General features: G+C 35.9%; 1 protein-coding gene across 1 annotated transcript in view; it reads right to left on the minus strand.

The window, feature by feature from the left end:
• The window catches only part of LOC126063261 (cadherin-18), a 1,172,813-nt gene that overhangs the window by 825,685 nt on the left and 323,365 nt on the right, over positions 1 to 23,763 (minus strand). The window contains exon 5 of the mRNA XM_049861519.1: positions 13,820 to 13,884. The gene's annotated coding sequence lies outside the window, so the exon portion shown is untranslated. The remainder of the gene's footprint in view (positions 1 to 13,819; positions 13,885 to 23,763) is intronic.

The following is a 23,763-nucleotide window of genomic DNA, read 5'->3' on the forward strand; positions in this document are numbered from 1 at the left end:
GCCTGCCAGCACAGCTGTGAAGAGACTGTACTGAGGGAAGAACAGTATCTGAACATTACTGAACCTGAATTCTAACCTGTTACTTCCCTTATAAACCCCATAATCATGAGTATTGTCTGTTAGTTTTGTGTAGCTACTGCAATGGATTATTGAACCTAGCCTAGAAGTAGAGAGTGTCATGAGAGGGACGGTTGGTATCAGAATTGGTAAAGATGACAGAGAGGGGAGGAATGCCTGAGCTTCACCTCAAAGGAATCAGCCTTGAGCTGTTGATCTTGATTCTCCTTTTCCCTTGTGAAGTTAGAGGTCACTCACTGCCCCCACACCATTTTTACAAGTATGATACAATTATTATACTTAACAAAGTTATCAGTTATTCTTGTTATCTAATGTTCCATATATATATATATTTTTGTTTGCCTCCAAAATATAGTTTTATGTTTTTCTTGTTCCAAATAGAATCCTAGCCTATGCCAAAAATTGAAATTTGATTACTATGTTCCTTTAAACTTTGTTGTTGTTGTTGTTTAGTGCTGTCGAGTCAGTTCCAACTCAGAGTGACCCTAGGTACAACAGAACAAAACACTGCCCAGTCTTGTGCCGTTCTCACAATGCTTGAGCCCATTGTCAATCCATCTTGTTGAGGATCTACCTCTTTTTCTCTGACCCTCCACTTTACCAAGCATGATGTCCTTCTCCAGGGACTGATCCCCCCGATAACATGTCCAAAGTATGTGAGACATAGGCTCGCCATCCTTGCTTCTAAGGGACATTCTGGTTGTACTTTTTCCAAGACGGATTTGTTCATTCTTTTGGCAGTCCATGGTATATTCAATATTCTGTGCCAACATCAAAATTCAAAGGCATCAATTGTTCTTCAGTCTTCCTTATTCATTGTCTAGCTTTTGCATGCATATGAGGCAATTGAAAACACCATGGCTTCAGTCAGGCACATCTTAGTCTTCAAGGTGACATCTTTGCTTTTCAACACTTTAAAGAGGTCTTTCACAGCCAATTTGCCCAATAAAATGTGTCTTTTGATTTCTTGATTGCTGCTTCCATGGCTGTTGATTGTGGCTCCACATAAAATGAAACCCTTGACAACTTCAATCTTTTCTCCATTTATCATGATGTTGTTAATTGGTCCAGTTGTGAGAATTTTTGTTTTCTTTATGTTGAGGTGTAATCCATACTGAAGGCTGCCATCTTTGCTCTTCATCTGTAAGTGCTTCAAGTACTCCTCACTTGCAGTAAGCAAGGTTGTGTCATCTGCATAATGCAGGTTGTTAATGAATCTTCCTCCAATGACCCTGATGCCCTATTCTTCTTCGTATAGTCCAGCTTCTTGGATTATTTGCTCAGCATACAGATTGGATAGGTATGTTGAAAGCATACAACTCTGATGCATGCCTTTCTTGACTTTAGCCCACACAGTATCTGCTTATTCTGTTTGAATGAGTGCCTCTTGATATTTGCACTGGTTCTTCATGAGCATACAATTTGCATTAAAATATCTCTAAGTAAAGCAGAGTCCTTCAATGAAATAAATATGCTGTAATAAACTCAGTCATTATGTGTTTCATTATAACCTGGACTAGTGAAACTTTTATCACTGAAAGGCACCAGTGTAAGCATTGGCACTTGGGAACCTCCACTCCACTCCCACTCTTAATTATTAAAAATGACCCTGAGGTATAGAATGGGTACGTTAATTACTTAAGGTCATACAGCTAATAAGGATCAAAAAGCAGAGTTGCCAGTAATGCTCAGAACTATGGGCTTTAAGTAGATTTGTGACACTATTTAGCTGAAATATATAACCACTGATTGCAGTTTTGAGCATTACAGAGGACTCAGTTATATCATTCAGAAGATATTCTATATATTATGATATCAACACAAGGCTGAGAAAAGGAAATAAACATCATTTACCATAAATTACCACCTACAAACTATCTCATAACGATTTCTGTCAAATGTGGCTGACTCTTACATTTGAAACCTTATTTTACATGTTCTTTTTTTTTTTTTTTTAATCTAAGGATTCCTTGTGGAACAATGTTTAAGAGCTTGGCTGCTCACTGAAATGTCAGTGCTTTGAATCCACAGCGGATCCGCAGGAGAAAAGACCTGGAGATACCCTTCTGTAAAAATTACAGCCTAGGAGACCCTATGAGGTAGTTCTACTCTGTCGTATAGGGTCACTATGAGATGGAATCCACTGGACAGCATACAACAACCTAATGTGATAATGAGTTTTCTGATTCAGAGTGGCACAAAAGCATGAATCGTGTATCTTTATTCTTATTCAGAAAAATCGTCCTCATGGTAATGAGCTTTGGCTTCGAGACTATCAGCCTGGTTATTCCACACCTGATGTTTCTGGCCCCAAACGCCCGTGTTGCACTAGACTAATCATTTCAGCATTGGGATAGAACAGCCAAAAGGTATTCAAATGCTTTCACAATTAACAGAAAATCTCAACTTCTGCCATTATTAAGAAGACTCAGGAAATAATTTAAACATAAGAAATTCACAGAATTTCAAGGTTTGGACTGGGTAGAAATGAAAGTGATAAGTGTTGCTTATGATAAATAGATGTAAATATTTTATGTCTTCTTGACACTTGGTGATCTTGAAAGCTCCTGAAATAAGAAAAATAAAAAATGAAATTCTCTGAATTGTCCATGAGTTTATAAAAAATATAACGTATTATTTTATAAAATGCATTTTGTCATTTGCAGTGTCCTTTTCTGTGCACCCAACTTTTAAAAATTATATTCCAGCTGGATAAATAAAGAACTTACTTAATCAATATCCTGAATCCAGGCCAAGAGAGACACAGAAAGCAAGAGAGAGAAAGAAAGACCTGCCATTTTTTTTTCCTTTAATTTATTTAGCCTTTCGGTAACAGATTTAGCGTCTGAGTTCAAACGCATGAAATAACAGTTGACAAGATACCTCAAAACTTAAAGATCCGATGTTTTTTGCTTGGTATCCCTCTAAGTGATTTATTGGTGCCTAGGAGCTGCGTTAAATCAGAACTAAATGGCCATTTGTTAGTAGACATGTCTTCAGCTCTGCACAATGGCTATTCTTGTCCTTGCAGAGCAGGCTTTATAAATAAAACCTGCACTCTCACTAGAATCAGTTCTAAACTTTATTTTACCTTCCTACGAAACAATCTGGATACACCATTTTTGCAATAATGTTGAAATAGATGGCATTATGTTGTAGTATATTCTAGTTTAAAACAAGGAAGCTGTATCAAAAAAGGTTCTAAAACATTTTTTATATGCCCATAAATATGCCTGAACTTGAATTTAAGAACGAATGTGATCCAAAACCATTTATTTTTCTGAGGTAAAATAGAAATTGCAGCAATGGGGAATGGGGGGGACAAGAAAAGATCCCAAACTGGCCAGTTATAATATAAAGTCTTAAATTATAGCTGGAAAGAAACTTGAGTGAATATCCACCTGATCTAGATTAAGCTTTGTAATAAATTCTTCTCTGAAAAATGAGGATATCATCCCTGCTTTATCAGATCATCGAGACCCTCAGTGACAGAACAAAATTCCTTTGCAATGGCACTGTAATTACTCAGGACATGCTCATGAAGTAGAATAACGTGATTTAACATAGGTCAGGAACCCTGGGTGATGCAAACACTGAAGCACTTAGCTACTAACCAAAAGATTAGAGAATCAAATTCACCCAGAGGTGCTTTGAAAGGAAGTCTTGGAGATTTACTTCCAAAAGATCACAGTCATTGAAAACCCTATGGAGGGCAGTTCTACTCTGAAACTGGGAAACAAAACAAAACAAAAAAGCCCATTGCCATTGAATTGATTCTGAGCCATAGTGACCCTAGATGCTAGAGGACAGAGCCCCACTGGGTTTTCAAGGAATGGCTGGTGGATTTGCATTGCCAATGTTTTGATTAGCAGCGGTATCACTTAACTGCACCAGCAGGGAATTGACTCACCACTGGTGGCTAGTTTGTTTTGGTTTACTCACACTGTACTAAAAAAAAAAAAAAGCCACACATATGTGATATACACATGTATTTTCAGAATGGAATAACAGTTGGCTAATTAATATATCAAGAACTAATGTTACCACTATTTTTGGTTCACAGAGAACAAGATCTTATAAAAAAAGGACAGAGTGATTTTGAGATGTTGTGGTTGTTGTTTTCCTTGATTTAATGGGGTGGGGGCAGAATAAAAGACGAGAGGGTAATTCTGATTGATAGCAAGTTTGAAAATGACTATCAGAATTAGATGACAGTGAGGCAGCAGTATATGGAAGTATAAAAATATCTTCCACAGCTTTATAAAACCCTATTGTCCTCCAGTCAATTCCAACTCATAGCGACCCTGTAAGACAGCGGGGTACTGCCCCGTAGGGTTTCCAAGGAGTTGGAATTGACTCAATGACAACTTTTTTTTTTTTTTTTCAATATTTACCAAAGCAGATTGCCACACCTTTCACATCTTTCGGCCATAGAGTGGCTGGTGAGTTAGAACTGCCAACCTTTCAGTTAGCAGCCTAGCCTAGCACTTAACCACTGCGTCAATAGGACACCATCTTCATGTAAGTGCGCTAAATTAAAAAAGATGGTAGGCTCAAAAAACAAATGATTAGTACTCAGTTTTACCTTGAGTTTTTTTCCTATAAAATAAATTTTAAAAACACCAAATAAGTTAGAAGACAAATGTAGAAACCATATTGCGATTTTATAAAACTGCTTTATAAAAAGCCACTTTCATTTTGCACAAACTTTATTCAGATAACTATTCATTATTTGTGTATATCAATAATTGCATGCTGTAATTAGAGGACTACTTTCAAACACGGCTGTTGTTTCCTAAATCATTTATATTTCTGTATGATTTTTCTCTCTGTTGTTTTTATTTACTTAAAATCCTTTTTAGTCACAAATCCCATTGAGAATCCGATGAAAGTTTTGACAACTCTGCATAAATTGCATATAGGAATAACATTTTGCACAAATTTTAAAGAGATTTTGAAGTAGGAGCTCGATTCCAGTGTTTTACTTGAAGAAAAGCAAAAAGTAAAAATTATATGGGTTTAATCATGAATCCATAACTAGAAAGAAAGCAATAGCTCTAATTATCAGGCCGTCTCAACTATGCTGCATGTATGGGGAATGAAACCAAATGTCCCCCACGCTCCTGATTGTTAAGAGTAGGGTGTTGGTACCCAACAACACACAATGAATCCAATTTTCGTTTCCACATCAGTAAAATGGAGACAATACCTATTTAATTGTAGTATTCTAAATGTCGAATGAGATTTAGTATGCCAATTACCTAATAACTGGTTTACAGTGGCCAGTCAATAATTTATTAAAATTAAAAAAAATAATAAACTGGCATTCAGGTAAATATTCTTTAATCAAGGAAATATCACATGGTGGGTTAAAGGCCTACAGCTTGGCTGCTACTATTTTTAGCACTTAAAGGGCTGGTAATTATGGTGTAGAGCTGAAACTTGCTCTTGAATGCAGAATAGCTAGAGGGTAAGAAACAAATGATGAAGTAAAAAAGCTAAACAGAAGTTTTCTAAGGGTGGCCCAAAAGGACAAAATAAAGGACTATGATGAAAAGTGAAAAAACCGAGAATTAGAAAGCCAAAACAGAAAAAAACACTTGGCATTATTCAAACTATAGAACCTAAAGAAAAAATCAAGCCTCAAGTTATAATAGTAAGGATTTTATGGGAAAAATATTGAACAATGCAGGAAGCATCAAAATTAGATGGAAGGAATACAAAAGAGTCATTGTACTAAAAAGTTTTGATCAAAGTTCAACCATTTCAGCAGGTAGCATATGATCAAGAACCAATGGTACTGAAGGAAGAAGTCCAAGCTGCCTGAACACATTGGCAAAATAAAAAAGGCTCCAGGAATTGAGGCAATACCAATTAAGATGTTTCAACATTTGAATGCAATGCTGGAGGTGATCACTCATCTATGCCAAGAAATTTGAAAGACAGCTACCTGCCAACAAACTGGAAGAGATCCATAGTTGCGCCCATTCCAAAGAAAGGTGATCCAGCACAATGTGGAAATTATCAAACAATATAATTAATATCACACACAAGCAAAATTTTGCTGAAGATCATTTGAAAATCGATTGCAGCAGTACATCAACAGGGAACTGCCAGAAATTCAAGTCAGGTTCAAAAGAGGAGGTGGAATGAAGCATATCATTGCTGATGTCAGATTGATCTTGGTTGAAAAGAATATCAGAAAGATGTTTACATGTGTTTCATTGACCACGCAAAGGCATTCCACTACATGGATCATAACAAATTATAGATAACATTGAAAAGAATGAGAATTCCAGAAAACATAATTATGCTCATGAGGCACCTATAGATAGACCTAGAGGCAGTCGCTTGAACAGAACAAGGGAATACTGCGTGATTTCAAATCAGGAAAGGTATGCATCAGGATCGTATCCTTTCACCACACTTATTCAATCTGTATGCTGAGCAAGTTATCCTGAGAATCCAGACTAGACAAAGAAGAACATGGCATCAGGACTGGAGGGAGACTCATTAACATGAGATATACAGATGACACAACCTTCCTTGCTGAAAGTGAAGAGGACTTGAAGCACTTACTGATGAATATCAAAGACTATAGCCTTCACTATGGGTTACACCTCAACATAAAGAAAACAAAAATCCACATAACAAGACCAAATAAGGAACATCATGATAAATGAAGAAAAGATCAAAATAGTTAAGGATTTCATTTTACTTGGATCCACAATCTACACCTGTGGATGCAGCAGTCAAGAAATCAAAGGAAGTACTGCACTGGGCAAATCTGCTGCAAAAGGCCTCTTTAAACTATGAAAAAAAGCAAAGATGTTACTTTAAAGACTAAGGTGTGCCTGATATAAGTTGTGGTGGTTTCAATTGCCTCATACGCATGTGAAAGCTAGATAGTGAATAAGGAAGACAGAGGAAGAATTGATGCCTTTGAATTATGGTGTTGGCAAAGAACATTGAATATATTATAGGCTGCCAGGAGAACAAACAAATCTGTCTTGGAAGAAGTACAGCCAGAGTGCTCCTTAGAAGCAAGGATGGCAAGGCTTCGTCTCATATACTTTGGACATGTTATCAGTAGGGTCCAGTCCTCGGAGAAAGAGATATGCTTAGGAAAGTAGAGGATTAGTAAAAAGAGGAAAATCCTAAATGAGATGGATTGACACAGTGGCTGCAACAGTGGGCTGAAATATAACAAAGATTGTGAGGATGGAACAGAACCAGGCAGCGTTTTCTTCTATTGTACATAGGGTCATTATGAGTCAGAACCAACTTGACAGCATCGAGCAACTGCAACAATTACGGAAAGAAAAGAAAAGGAGGCAGGAAAACACTATAGTTCACTAGACATGGTCAGATTAACATTCTTTCCCCAAAGAAGACTGAGTTGAGTACAGTGGTGACAGTATGGATGTTAGAATCAGGAAACTGGATGCAAATTCTTTGTCATTTTCTAGCTTTGTGACTTTAAGACAATTACTGCCCTTTCCTGAGCCTTTAGTTTTTTGTTTGCTTGTTTTGTTGTTTTTATGTCTAAAGTGATGGCTATAATATCTGCTTCAGATTACTGAAGAAACGTGAGGTAAGATACTATTAGTCAATCACCTCTTATAGTTTCTGATCTAATAGTCATTCCAAGATGGTAGATACATACTACACACATACATACATACAAAGATTACATACTTATGTATACTGCAATAACCCCTCTTTTTATTGCTTGTATGATAAATTATACAAAATAATGTAAGAGCAATGTTGTTTTACATTTTCCAAAGAACTTTACACACTTTGCCTTATTTGTTACTTGCAACATCCAGCTGAGTTGTGGATCAGTCACTGCACTATAATTATCCAATTTTAGAGACAAGAAAACAGAAGCTTACAGCAGTAAAGTGGCTTACTCACAGTTTCAAGAATAGTAACGAGAAAATCTTGGACTTGAATTCAACTCACAGTGTCTTAACCACAATCACTCATACTAACTAATCATTCTAGTAGTAGGTTTTTCATTTGCCTTTAAGTCATATTAGGATGCAAAATCAACTTTCTTTTTTTTTTCCTTTTTTAATACAGCATAGCACAAACTATAAAGACTTCCTAGGATCAAATATCATTTCCATTGCTTACCTTGGGCAATTTACTTAATCCCCCTGGGCTAAAATTGTTCACATTTAATAATAGTAAGGAGCCGGATGTGCATGTCTGTCTATCTGCATTGCACATGCAGACAGGCTGTGCCTCAAACTTCCAGGTGGCCATGAGATTGCCAGGGATGAGGAACACATATCCACTGGCATCAACCATTCCATAGGTGCTATGTTCATCTATGTTTGAGCCAGACATATAGGACACTTACATAGTGTTGGCAAAATGAAAGCCATTATTATTATTTATAGAAAGCACACAATAAACAGTAACAACAGATTTCCAAAGGGGAAATGCTTACTCTTCTCCAGATTACCCATATGCATTCTTATGTTCCTGGGCAGGCACACTGTGGTTCAGGTCAAGATGTTATGTTCATGTCACTGCTGCGTCAGGCTACCACCACACTGCTCAGGGGGTCTACATGGCTCCCAAGGCTTCTGCTCTGCCCCTGGGTCTCACTGGCCTCTGCTGTGGACTGTTGCCATGCATCCCTGGTCTGTGGAACTCTCTTGCTGCCACGCTACCTGGGCCCACACTGCCTGGGCAGGGGCTGCAACACCTGCACAGGGCACACTCAGGCCCCTCTTGTCCTGTACAAGCAAGTGTTACAACTCTGTTAACTCTGCTGACAAGCCTTTTCCCCACAGGCATTCGGCTCCTGCCTGCTGTAGGAAAACCCCTGTACAAGGCAACCCCTGCACAGGGCATACTCAAGCCTTTTTCCTGAACAGGTAATTTTCACAGCTCTTTTAGCTCTACCAGCAAGTCTACTGCCCGAAGGTGCTCAGCGCTTGCTCTGTGGACTGGCAAGCCCACCACTTCACACAATATTCCATGTTTGCTCTTTATTCTGGGTCTAGGAGGTTCCCTGGGACCTTGGTTCAAAGGATGTGCTCGACTCCAGGCTCTTTTTCTTGATGGTAGTGAGCACCCCTAACCTCTGTGGGTTTGCCCCTTATGTAAGGAAACCCTTTGTCAATTTCAAGGCATGGCCCTTCCACCAAGATCACAAACTGACCAATCCCATAGGTGCAGTACAAATCACTCAATTTGCATAGTTCTAGCCAATCACTTTGTGGGAGTTAAAAGCCCATGGCTAGAAAGGCCATGTAAAAGTGATTCATTGCACTATAGTACCTCAAGGTGTTGTTCTAAGATTAGCTTAATTAGTATTTGTAAAGAGGCAAGAATAATTCCTGGCGTTAAAATATAATGTAAGTGGACAAAAATTGAAACGTCCAATATTTCTCTAGGTTGATGTGCCAAAATTCATAGAGAAGATGAGCGATTTTTACTCCAGGACTTTGAGAAGCTGATAATGAGATAGCCATACGAAGCTAATGAGGTGAGCCAACCCAGACACCTGGATGATAAACTACCTGACTATCATGGATTAAATTATGTCCCCCCCGCAAATGTGTGTAATCAGTTGGGCTGGGTCATGATTCCTGGTATTGTGTGATTTTCCCATAAGTTGTAAACTCTGCCTTTATGATGTTAATGAGAGAGGATGGGCGGCAGTTGTGTTAGTGAGGCAGGACTCTACCTACATGATTGGCCTGTGTCTTTAGACAATCTCTTGAGATATAAAAGACAGAAACAAGCAGAGAGACAGGGGACTTCACACCACCAAGAAAGCAGCACCAGGAGCAGGGCATGTTCTTTGGACATGGGGTCCCTGTACCTGAGAAGCTCTGTAACCAGGAGAAGCTTAAGGACAAGGACCTTCTTCCAGAGCTGACAGAGACAGAAAGCCTTCCCCCTGGAGTTGGCACTCTTAATTTGGACTTTTAGCCTACTTTACTGTGAGAAAATAAACTTCTCTTTGTTAAAACCATCCAATTGTGGTATTTCTGTTACAGCAGCACTAGATTACCAAGACAGAACACCTGGATGATAAGCTATCTAGCCAAACCATGAAGTGACTGAGCTAAACTGCTAGTGGTTTGAAGTCACAGTATTTAGGCACTGTGACTTCTCAATAATAGGATGTAGATTGTTAAATAATCAATAACAAAAAAAGGATGAAGAAATTAAATTAAAAGGGAGAGTGGTAGAATATTTAGAAACAAAGAAATATATAAGAACATTTCTAATTGGCTCAAAGAAGAGATCATATACACCAAGATTTATGCAACATTTTTTTTTCTAATAAATACTCACATCGCAAACTTTCAAGAAATACAATATTTATTTATTTAGAAATGCATGTTAAATAATTCCCCTTTGATTTGTGTAAATTAAATTTGAAATTGTATTTTATGAAGTTATGTTTTGGGGGAGCTTTTTTCTTTTAAGATGTAAAAGATTTTGGTGAGATTTGAAAGACTTGATGTGATAGATTTAATGCAGCCTGGATCCGTGTTATTTCATCAATGAGGCATGTTTCAAAGAGCTGACACTGTCGAGTAAGCGAAAAGGGATAAATGTTTGACTTTAAGCAACACGAATAATTCTGTTCTTCAACAAATGCACAAGAAATTTGGAAGTACATGATCATATTCTCTCTCATAAGAAGCCAGCTATTCCCCAGAGGATACAAAGTGCTTATAAATCCACCGTGACTGCACGAGAAAAATGTTCATCTGAGAGACAGGGGCACAAACTCTCATTGCCGTGGACTCCTGCAACCAAGAAAGCAGCAGCAGAAACAAATACTGAAGGCCAGTTTCCTGACGACCACAGAAGTCCCTGATGCCCCTTTTCATAATTACTTCATTGAAACAGAATGCAATATATCATCAGCTGTAACTAAAAATCAGAGTCTTTACCAGTGAAACCAAATATGAGCAAGCAAGTCAATTTCAGGTGACCTTTTGTAGCTAGTGGCCCCTTGTTGATTTTTTTATATCATTTGATTATAACTTCTAATCCTCTGCCTTGAAGAAGGCAAGAGTAAGCAAATGTTGAAAGTACTTAAAATTACATCTTATTTTTGTGTTTTAGTTGATATAAAAATTTAACTGTCTAAAGTCTTATCCATATCATGCCATTTCATTTTACCCACAGTTCACGTGGAAAGGAATATTTGTACTTTAATCATAGGGTTATTTGAGGAGTAAATGAATGTACAAACACGGATCACTTACTAAATACACTCAGTAAATACTCATAACTATAGTATTATACCATTTATTCAATGTTGCCATAAAGAAAGCTATGTAATTTACTTGGTTGCTCTGTGTAGCAATATGAGGAATGTTTATTGGGCTAAGAGCAGCTCATGGGAACAAAAAACAAGTAAAACAGCACACACCTTATAGTTTTTTCTAATACAAATTCTATGAAATAGATTACTAGTCACGTTTTTGAGACAAGAAAATAGAGGAGTAAATATTAAGGAATGAAGGTAAACATGCATTATATGATCTTTTTCATTATTGTAAAAGAAAAAAACCCACCTAAAATGGTATGCTATAAACTTTGTGTTTAACTATGTATAAATTACAGTCACAGTCATTTAACTAAGCATAAATTGCTTATTTTGACTGCCTACAATCAAACATGGGATTTTTTTTTTTTTAAAGTTATGGAACAGTTAACTAATTTATATCCTAGAATGCAGTTCCTAGTTCCATTCCGGTATACAATCAACAGATATATATTGAACCCTACTGTAAAAAAAGACAAATCAATTACTAATTTAAAGTAGACCATATGCTTTCCTGAAAACCTATTTCTGAGAAAATTATCATGAAAATAAGACAGAGGTCCCCAGGCTGCAGAAAATTCCACTGCCTCAAGCAGCTTTTATAATTCACCCAAGAACTTTGCATTAGAATCCTGTTTCCTTTGCTCGACACCCCTCCCCCCCACCCAATACTTTAAGATCCTGGGCGGGGAAAAAAAAAAAAAAATATGTAAACGCCACTGCGCCTGCGTCGTGGGATTAGGAATGTTGCTGATGTAACTTGCGTGAACTTCCTACTTGCAAACGCCTTAAAAGTAACCTTTCTCCTTGCCCTCACTGAGCAGTCTTGGCAGCAGCAGCCCGGACTGTTTTTTTTGTTTGTTTGTTTTTTCCTTGAACAGCAAAATAAAGATTTTTTTTTTTCACTCTCCCACCTCGGTCTCTCGTTTACTGGCTGCTATGAGTCATGCTGAGTAGAACCAGGGGCTTCCACCCAGTAGCAAAAAGTTTTCCTTTTATTATTAAAGAAGAGTAAAGTGTAGAGAGTCTTCTGAAATTTAAGACTACACTTTTTACTAGAATACTCATGGTTTTAACGCAGAGTAGGGGAGGTTGTACACTGAGAGGAAAATTACAAACATGACTAATCAGTATATTAGCAAGTATTTAATTTTTCAAGTGTATTAATTCCAAGTCTGCCTTCTAAAAGATGGATATTGTCTTGATATTAAAATCTTCAAAATGTTATATTTTATAATAGTGTCTTGAGAATTACTTAAAATAATCAAAGTTTAAGTCAGTTTTAATAGAAAGTTAATATAAAGGCATGGTTACAGTTCAGCTTACAAGGACAACTAGTGTAAAACCACTTCTAGCTTTGTTTTTCCTTTCATTCTTTCTTCTATGTTTTGGTTATAAATTGAAATAATGTTGGCACCTGACACATTTATTTACTGTATTTACAGCCACGTTGTAAAAACCAATAGAATTTGACTTGGAAATGGTGTTTTGAAATATCAGCATTTTCAAAGCTTTCCATTTATATAAATAAGCAAAATCTAGTAAGATATATGTTTACTTACCTAAAAAGTCAGGCAAGTATAAAAATATGTGTGATGGAGACTATTTCATATAAGATTAAATGACACTGGATCTCATGACTTGTTTCCTTTTATTTCATTTTTGCTAGGATATTCAAATGCTCAAGAGATATTTTTATAATGCAAGGTAATTTTGTATCAGATATCATTAATCACTCACCAAAATATTAGAAGGTACACTTCTATCTATTATTAATTATTCCAATACTCACAGCCATTATAATTATTTACTGTTCAAAGGTATATATATATACACATATATATTTATATGTGTGTGTGTTAGACCTTATTTGTAAAACAGATTTAAGTAGTTAAATGATGATTAATAAAAAAAAAAATAGCTAGGATCAATTATAAACCTAAAGTCTGAGTCTTAAAGATATGTTACAAAATATAACCTCACTGTTCATTAGAAAAGAGATTTATGTCTAGAAAAAATTTACTTAATAAAACATATATAATCTGACTTATGGATACTTAAAGAACACAAATCTATAAAATCAGTTTGTGAAGATAATGTATTTAAGAAAATATATGAGAATTATAGCATATTTAAGAAAATTTAAAACCGTCTAAAAGAAATTGCATAATGTCAGAGCGCTCGTGCTAGTCCTATGGCATTTGAAAAGTATGACTGTGGTAATGAGTTTTAAATGAGTTTATTAGAGAAAAGAACAGGTTAGATCGATATTTTTTTAAAAAGAAGGATTTTTAAAACACAGAACTTTGCTGAATAGCTATCTTACTGTAAGTTTAAAAGATTGTTTAGAGAAACCATATGTCAATAATTTTGACTTTTCATAACATTTTTAATATAACAAATTTTTAATAAAACAGAAATGTTTACCTTATAATTCACTTCATGAATCTCTGTTGATATATTTTCTTCTTATACATTCCTGTTACCGCGTTCTGAAGGAAAAATAAAAGAATATGATAAAACTTTTCAACATCAATATCATATATACCTATGCATATTTAAATAGAAAATGTAGTTACTCAAAAGTGGTTGGACACTGATAAATACAGATGTAAATGTAAGTACAGAAATAAATAAAATTACTAATTATAACAAAAGCTATAGAAGTAGATGAAAATCTGAGCAAGCCAAAGCACAGGTTAACAATGTTTCCTTCAGTGAAATTCCCCACTTAAGGAGAGGCAAAAGAGAGAATGGTAAATTAGAGCATAAAATAAGCCAGATTCAGGAAGAAGAAGACGAGAATCAAAGTAATGATCCCACTTAGGACTATAACTAGGCTAGATGCTCTCCCAAACTTTGGCTTATGAAAACCTGTTCTTTAACAATACATTATGTTCTAAACACTAAAAAAAAAATTAATTCTGTATATTATAGTTCATTAATATTTCTATTTTACAGGCATTCATCTCTAACTTTTTATGGACCAGGCATGCTGGTAGCAAGAAAGAAGAGGCTACAGAATATACACTCCAGGAGTTCAGAATATATAATGTCAATAAAGCAGCAAAATCAACAATAAGGGTACAAAGCACTACTAAGAACTTGAAGTGGAAAGGTTAGGGCTGGCTTTATGGAGGTTGCCACCGTGGAGTGGTAGCTTATCAGATGGGCCAGCAGATGAAAGATTATCCTAACAATCAATACACAAGAGAAATATTTTTTCTAGTTTTTTTTTTTTTTTTAATGGAGAAGGAAACAGAGAGGTAAGACCATTTGCTCATCAACTATACACTCATTTACCTTAACGATTTTTATTATACCATATTGGTTTCAGTCGGTATTCCAATATCTGAATTTAACTAGCAAAGTGGATACCTCTATCATATCAAAAGTTATGAGTATTTGTAATACTAAAACTGTACATAAACTTGTATATTTTAAGGATATCTTTAATATTCTAAATGTTTTTTTAAACATTGTATTGAACCATAAGTAATTCACTAATAAATTGACTATAGCATTCAAGGGTGTAGTAAGTTCTTGTTATTTTTCAACACCATGCCCAGTGCTTACTGTATTTTAAAGCAAATAATGTCCACCTTCAACATTTGTTTGCTAACCGTGCCCTCCCCCCTGAAAAATATTTTTGTAAGTGCTGCTATGCCATTTTTTCCACATGTTGCTGTAAAAAAATTAGCATAGCTGATTTACAGAATATCTCATTGGGGGGAGGGCGCAGTTGGCAAACAAACGTAGAAGACGTGTTATTTGTATAAAAAGACAGTATCATGATCAGTGTACTCATACCCACTACCAGAACTACTGGACAGAATTAGAGAGTCCTAAAATACTCAAATATTCAAGGGATAGTCAACAGCTAGCTATTGGCAGAGTTGGGGTCCAGAGAATTCCAAGAAAGCTGGCATTAGCCATGGAAGTAAACTCCAGTTATTTTGACCCTGAGACATAAATGAGATCACAGTCCAAGTTGAAATCTTGATTTCAGCCTTGTAAAACAGTGGGCAGAGAACCCTGATAAACCATGCTCAGACTCCAGAACCACGGAAACCGTAAGATAATAAATGGATGCTGTATTAAGCCACAAAGTCCGTGATAATTTCCTGCACAGGACAGAAAACATTACTGATTTTGGTACTTGGAAATAAAGTACTTCTGTAACAAATGACTGAAAACATGGAAATAGCATTGGAACCAGGCAGATGGTAGAGGCTGGAAGAATTTTGAGGGGAATTAGAGAAAGCCCAAATCACCTTGAACAGACTGTTAGTAGAAATTCTGAACAGAGAAGACCCTACCAGTGAAAACTCAGAAGAAAAGGAGGACCATGTTTTGAAAACTGGAAGAACAAAAATTTCGGTTGTATGGTGGTAGACAATTATAATGATTGTGACCTGTGGTCATGTGGGAAGCAGAACTTACGAATGCTAAACTCAAACATATAGCTAAATGCCAAAGGTACCTGGTTTCCTCATGTTGCTTATATCAAAATGTGATAGGAAAGAGTTAAATTAAAGGAAGAACTGTTAAACAGGAAGGAATGAGAACTGAATAACTTTAAAAATTTTCGGTCCTTTAAGATGGCAAAAGATGCTAAAAGTTAAAAATGGCTGCCACATGTATGGCATAGAGAGAAGGTAGAGAATGTGATTACAGTCTTTAGTTAAAACTTTAGATCAAAAGGTCAGAGTCTTCAGTCACACAAGAGCAAGTTCAAGAGATTAAGGGAATGCCTTACAAATATTCTGAACCAAAAGCCCAGAGCCAAAACCACCGAGGCTTATTTACAGGCCTTGAAACTGAAAAAACAAAACAAAACAAAAAGAAAACCAACAGTTTAGAACTCTGATGAAGCAGTTATTCCTTTTTACCTTCCATTTTTTTCCCCTTTTGAACTAGAATATATATAACTGTTGCTCTGTGCCTGTCCTGTGATTTGGTGATGGGAGTGATGGAAGGAGATAACTCATCTCTCATTTCACAGATCTACAGATGGGGAAGAATTGTGTTTCAGGAGCTGGACTTAATGGGTTTCATTCAGGTGCCCCATTCACATCTGGCCTGATTTATACTTTGGACATTAAATTGATAAGAGTTAGATGAGATTTTGGACTTTGAGCTAACTTTGTAACGGGGATTCAACTCTTGAGAACCTTAGAAGAGGGTGACTAATTTTGCACTTAAAAAAGACATGAATAGTTGGGTGTCAGAGGGTGGCAGATTCATCCCCACTGATGTACATGTTCTGTCCAAGCACCTCCAGTTTAGTGTGGGCAGGAACTAGGATTACTATGGGACAGTCAATCCTGGGATTATGTTGTTAGCTATTAAGACTTCTTCAGAGCTGGCTGATTTTTCTCCTAGCTTTGAAGAAATAAGCTGTCATGTCTGATTAGGAGCTGAGGGCAGACTCTAGGAACTCATAGAGAAAACTACCTCACAGTCAGCAAGAAGAGGTTGTGATGGTTAAGATTGTGTGTCTACTTGGCTGGGCCATAATTCTCAGGGTTTGGGCAGCTGTATAATGTGATCACTTCCCTGTTGAAATCTGATACATGATTACCCCCTTGATGGAATCTGCTGAGTGGTACTGGTGGGGATGGGACCTGCGGGGGCTCACAGACGCCTCAGCCTTCATCTCTCCACCCTTCGCTGCCTACTTCCTTCCTGCTGTCCTTGCCAAGGCTTTTGGCTTGTTCTGGATCCAGCAGCTGTCTCTTGTCATCTGACTTCTGGTTCTTGGGACTTGAGCTAGCAGCTTACCCGTAGACCTTGGGATTCAGTGATCTTCACAGCCTGTGAGCAAGAATCTTGCTCCCTGACCTGCCAATCTTGGGTTGACCAGCCCTTAAAGTTACATGAATCAGAAGAAATCTTGCAGTCTTGCCTGTCTATCTTGGGTCATCGACCTTCACAGCCTGTGAGTGGGAGCCCTGCTCACCGACCTGACCATCTTGGGTTCGCCAGCTTCTGCAGCTGTGTGAATTGGGAGAGGCCTCTATCCTGATCCAAGGACTTGGGAAATTCCAGCGTCTACAATCAGGTGAGCTGTTTCCTTGATATAAATCTCTCTCTATATATATTTATACACTTTACTGGTTTTAGAGAGCCCAGCCTAAGACAAAGGGGATCTCAGTTCTACAACTGCAAGAAACTAAATTCTGCCAAAAACCTGAAGACCCTAAGCCTCAGATGATATCACAGCCCTGACAACACCTTGCTTAGTCTTGTGAGAGCAAGCCAACCCACACCTGGACTCCTGATTCACATAAATTATGAGATAATAAGAAGATTTTGTTTTAAGTCAATAAGTTTGTAGTAATTTGTTATGCAGTATTAAAATTAACACAACTACCTCTCGAAGTAATAGTAAGAATCAGATGAATTCCTAATTCAACTTATGATTTATATAGGTAAATAAAATGCATGATTTCAGTAAACTCAAAAGCTTTTTTTTCCTTTTGCATGATCCTTTTAAGAATATCAACTATCAACAGACCTTTTTTTTTAATATTTCACATTTTCTTAAGTGTGAATTTAGCATTAAAAACCAGGAAAAATGCATTTTTTTAGAAAAAGAAAATAGGGAGTTAAAACAAATATAACCTTCCCCTGTTAAAAATAATACCACATTACTTATAACATGCTTTTATAATCTATTTGCATTGATACTTATAATCAGTTCTTAAATATGTGAAATGTAGAAATTAACTTTAACCACACTGTAAATACATTAAAAAATATATGTACCTTATGGGGTTTGGCACTGTTCTTCCAACAGAATAATGATACCAAAGAACAAGTTGACTGAACCTATTGGAAAGTCATCAGCAATACAACTGTACTACATAATATAATTAGGAAAGCAACGAATAAATAATCCTTTGCTCCTTGATACAAGGTGCTGCTCGTTCGTTAGTATAAGGGTCATTTGTAAGCCAATTTTGTTATTACCCTGAAAGGACATTGTTGCTAAATTGTGATAAAGGAGAAAGCATAATTTGGGAAAGAATTTTAATGTTCATTATCTTCATTAGCTAATGAGATATGCTAATTATGTTCTTAAATGATGATGATTTAGTAGGCTTGGCATAAAGGGCTTGCAGAGCAATAACTAGGCCAGCCTACTTCAATTTATTTTCAGTGTCAAAAGGTTCATAATAACTGAATGCACAACTATGACAATTATGTTATGTATAATTTTATCCATTAAAATGTCTCTGTAAGTTATATCAGATTTTATGATTTTCTTCCATATGATATATTTGCATAAAATCTAAGCTACTCAAACTCTGAAATAGAAAATTACATTAAAACAGCAGTTTTTGAAATGTAGTGCCTGGACCTCTCCAAGTCCCTGATACCTTAGCATGTGGTTAGTGAGGTCAAAACTATATTTATGACAATTATACATTACATTTATTGTTTTCATTGTGTGGATTGCAGCATTGATGGCTAAAAACAATGGTGGATAAAAAAGCTGATGTCTTAGCATGAATCAAGGAGTGACTCCAAACTTTACTAGACTTACTGTATTCTCTGGCTCCATTTCAACACAATCACAGAGGGGGGAAAATAGTATTTCTTCTTGAGAATAAAAAAAAATATATATGTATATATAAATTAAATATTGACCTTGGGTCCACATCTTTGTGAAGAAATACAAAAAACACTTGAAGCACATCTGTTGCATTACCAGGAAAAAGCACATGTTCGGTTGGTTGGGTTGCAAACTAGCTGTTTTTTTTTTTTTTAATGGAGTACCACTTTTACTTAATACAGCCTCAAGCCAATCCTGGTCATTTAACTTGGGTATTTGGTCACTATGAGTTAGAATCAACTCGATGGCACTGGGTTTTTTTAATTTGGAAATGAACAAAGAGAGATTGTCACTTAAAGGAAAACAGTTGCTATCATTGGATGCTGTCTTTGGTTGGGTTCTCTAGAGAAGCAAAACCAGTGAAGCGTATATAAAATATGTATATACATACAAAAAGAGATTTATCTCAAGAAAATGTCTCACGTAGCTCTAAAGGCTGGCAAGTTCCAAGTTTGTGAGACAGGCATCAGGCTGGAGGCATCTCCTGACTCATGTGGCTGCAGGAACTGATGAACCCAAGATTGGCAGGTCAGACAGCAGGAGGCTGTGGAGGCTGACAAATCCCAAGATCAGCTGGTAAGCTGTTAGCTCAAGACCCAAGAACCAGAGGTCAGATGATGATAAGCTGGATGTAGGATCCAAAACGAGAGTCTTGTCGGAACATCCATTTATATACTGGAGGCAGGCCACACCCCAAGGAAACTCCCTTTCAGCTGATTAGATGCTCATGGCAGATCTAAACATGCAGTTATTACATCATTATATAACTGCCAAAGTACATCATAGCTGCCAAGGCACTAAGAATCATGGCGAAGACAAGCTGACATACAACCTTAACCATCACAGTTACCAATGATGAAATTAAAGCTTTCAAGAAAAATTAAAATTTTGGAAATCGTTTATCTGCCGTGATGACTTTCACAGTTTCCAATGCTTAAAGATTTTTTTGATAAGACAATTAGTGGTATTAACAAATACAATATGTCATATTGTATAATTAAATGTGTCAATATTTGGAAGATCTACATATCTCAACCAATATTTTTCACATGACCAATACATGATGTTACAAAATCATCCATGGGTAAAAGAGTTATTCTAAGTGTACAACTGAGCAATGAATTGATACTATTTTGACTAGAAATTATTATTTTTAAATAACAAGTTGAGCACAGGTTAGCCATTTGAAATTAATCCTGAAAATAATGACTTTTAAAGGAAATTATATAAAGTGATAATATCAATTACACTATACAAAATACTTCAACAAAATAAAACTTGCGCTAATATATTATAAACAAACACAATGATTTTATTTGTGAGATTGATACACATGGTTGGTACTTTTTAAAATTAGGAAAGTCCTTTCATCAATTTGTATCATTAAAACATGTATTAGAAACGGAAATGCAATTAAGTAGGGGGGGAAAAAAAAAACCCCTTGCCAGAAAAAGGTATTTTCTTTAAGGAGAATAATCTAAGTATCAATATTTGATTTTTTACGTAAAAGAGATAAAAATTTATTCTTACGGTTTTAAAATAGAAATTACAAGGGATATTATACTGTTCGTTAAAAACAAACAAACAAAACCAGCTGCAATAGTGTTGACTGACTCATAGCAACCCCATGTGTATTAGAGTAGAACTGTGCTCTACTTTTTCAATGGCTAATTTTTTGGAAGTAGATTGCTAGGCCTTTCCTCTGAGGTGCCTGTAGATGGACAGGAATCTCCAATCTTTCAGTTAACAGCTTAACACATTAACATTTTACACCACCCAGGGACTCAGTATTGTCCTTTTTTTGCCAAAAATACATACCAAAACAAAACAAACCCCTTGCCTTCAAGTTGATTCCGACTCATAACGATCTTATAGGACAGAGTAGAACTGCTGCATAGGGTTTCCAAGGAGCAGGTAGTGGATTCGGACTGCCAACCTTTTGGTTAGCAGCCGAGATCTTAACCACTGTGCAACTAGGGCTCCATAGATACACACAACTATGTTATAAATAAATAAACGAACAAACAAACAAATAAATAAACAAAAGGATTCTTTCCCCAGAAAAGAAATATGGCAGACTATATTTCCACAAGAAAACAACTGAGACACTGGAAGAAAAATAGACTAAAATATTAAATGCATCCATGTGTTGGTGCCAACGTAAGAAATATTCAGGCAAGAAGATGAATAAAGGTAGGCACACAGAAAGCATGAGCTGTCCCAGTGAGGAAGAACATTAAATTATTATATTAAGAAATGTGAATTGTGGGGATCAAGACAAAATCCAGGGTCTTCTCATGGTGGAAGACAAATGTTAGATAACAAATAAGCAAGCAAGCAAGCAAGCAAGCAAGGAAACAGATTAAAAAATTAAAAAAAAAAAAAATTGCACACACAAAAACAAAACCTGGTAGTGAAAAACAGTGTTTCAGAATACTGTTGCATTAGTAACATGCTGACTCACTTTCTTTCTAGAACACTGGCAAGAAAATAGAGAGAAGAAAGAAACTCTCTCAAGAATTGTTAACAATAATGTCCCAAATTTAGAAAACAATATAGGAGAATACAGTTATATATTGGAGTAGGTAAAGTTTTCATGTATATCACAAAAATCCCCAAACATAAATAGATACATTCTAATTTAATTAATTTTCTTAGCAAATGTTCATCATTAAGAATGTGAAAACAGAAGCTACACATCACAGATGATATTTTCAACACATATAACTTATGTCATTAAAAGGCAGTAAATACAAAGGAAACACACACACACAAGAAAACCTACCCAAGCCATTAAGAAAAAGAGACCAGCAACCCAATTAAAATATAAAATGCCAAAAGTATTGAAAAAGCACTTACTAAAAGAAGAAAAAGTATTCCATAAATATATAAGAAGATGCAAAACTTCATTAATGAAAGAGCTCAGTTTGATAGCCAGCACATACACATATATTCAAAACTGTGACATTGTTAAAAGTTAGCAAATGTATACAATTGCCTATTTATACACTCCTGATGAGTGTGAAAATCTCTACTTGGACTTTGGAAAACAATTTGATATTTAGAAAATTCCATCTTAACACGATTTTAGCATTTACTCCAGAGAGACTCTTACACAAGTCCACCAAGACAGAAAAAGCAAGGGATGGGATGGGGTGGAAACCACTCAAACATGTGTTCAATAAAATTTGTTGGGAAAAAAAAAAATATGGCAGAGTAATCTAACGTAATATTTACAGAGTGGTAAAAATGAATCAATTGCAGCTACATACATCAACATTAATGATTGGAAGAAAAAATATCGTTAAAGAAAATATAGTATACCAATGTATTTATATAAATGTAAAAACTAAACAAATAAAATCAAATTCCAGATACGTATTTTGTAAACCTACACAGAAAAGCCAGGAGGTTGTTGACACAAAACTCAGCTTACTGATGATTCAGTGGAAGAGGGTGGAGGATGGGACCAGAGAAAGGAACCTAGAGAGATTCAGCTCGTTGCTGAATAAATTTGTCCTCATTTCATTCATTTATTCCTTACACTTGTTTGAAGCATTCATTTGTATATTTTAACTATCTGATTGAAAAGTGAAAAAAAAAAAGAGAGGATGAGTTGCCTAGTTTAATCATGAATATTTATGTTCTCTATGCAGAACACCCAATTACGTTACACCGGCAGTTCCTTCATTAAGGATGTAAGATGTGATAGAAATGACCCATAGGTATTGTGGAGTACAGTGGGCCACTGTTATACACCTCCAGAACTGCATGTTCTTTCCTTAACAGAGAACATTCCACTGATTCTATTTTCTATTTGAAAAAAAGGATAACCAGTAGCTTTCCTCTTTTACTGAGTTTTTATAACCCATAAAGGTAAAATTTTATCAAGTACTAAACAAAAATGAAGTAATGGTTTAAAATTACATCATTCAAAGTGAATGATATGATTAACCAAGATCAGTTCGTGATGTTCTCTGTGGAAACTTCTTCGGTTCTTAAAAAGTATTTAATTCCAAAATATTTCGATCAAACTGATTCTCATTTTGCAGTGGAAAGATGAGTTACTTGAGATAATGAATCTTAAAGCTGGGAAAATGGGAAAGTTTCATGCCATTATGTAGAGAAATATGCTAGAAATGTTCACAGAAGTCACCTTTTGATTTATCTTTTCCATTATTGTGAAAGTCTGAGAGGAGAAAGACATGGATGAAAGATGATTGTACTCTTTTAGATGTCTCCTCTTCCACCCACATTTAAGCAATATTCATAAGTACCCATCTACCACTCAGTAACAATAAGTCCTTACGTAAGAAAAACATACTACTGAAGAAATGACTTTCAAAAAGAAAAGTTATGTATTTAAAAAAAAAAAAATTGTGTTCTTGTTCTACCAATTGCATAACATAAAGTCATGATAGTTATGATTTATGCTTTTAATTGTCTCAATATTCTTCCAGAGTGAGTGATTATTTAAAGTTATAAGTATTCCCAAACCATGAATATATTTAAGATTTCCTTTGTTAGCTTGGGTCTGGCACAAATTAGTCCTCAAAGTGACATCTTTGTTTTTTAACACTTTAAAGAGATCTTTTGCAACAGATTTGCTCAAAGCAATGAGTTGTTTGATTTCTTGACTGCTGCTAGCATGGGCATTGATTTTGATTCCAAGTAAAATGAAATCCTTTACAACTTCAATCACCCAAGCTATGGTGTCTTCAATCGCCTCATATGCATGTGACGTATGGAC

Source organism: Elephas maximus, chromosome 2 (genome assembly GCF_024166365.1).
Source record: "Elephas maximus indicus isolate mEleMax1 chromosome 2, mEleMax1 primary haplotype, whole genome shotgun sequence".
In the NCBI taxonomy this organism is placed as follows: Eukaryota; Metazoa; Chordata; class Mammalia; order Proboscidea; family Elephantidae; genus Elephas; species Elephas maximus.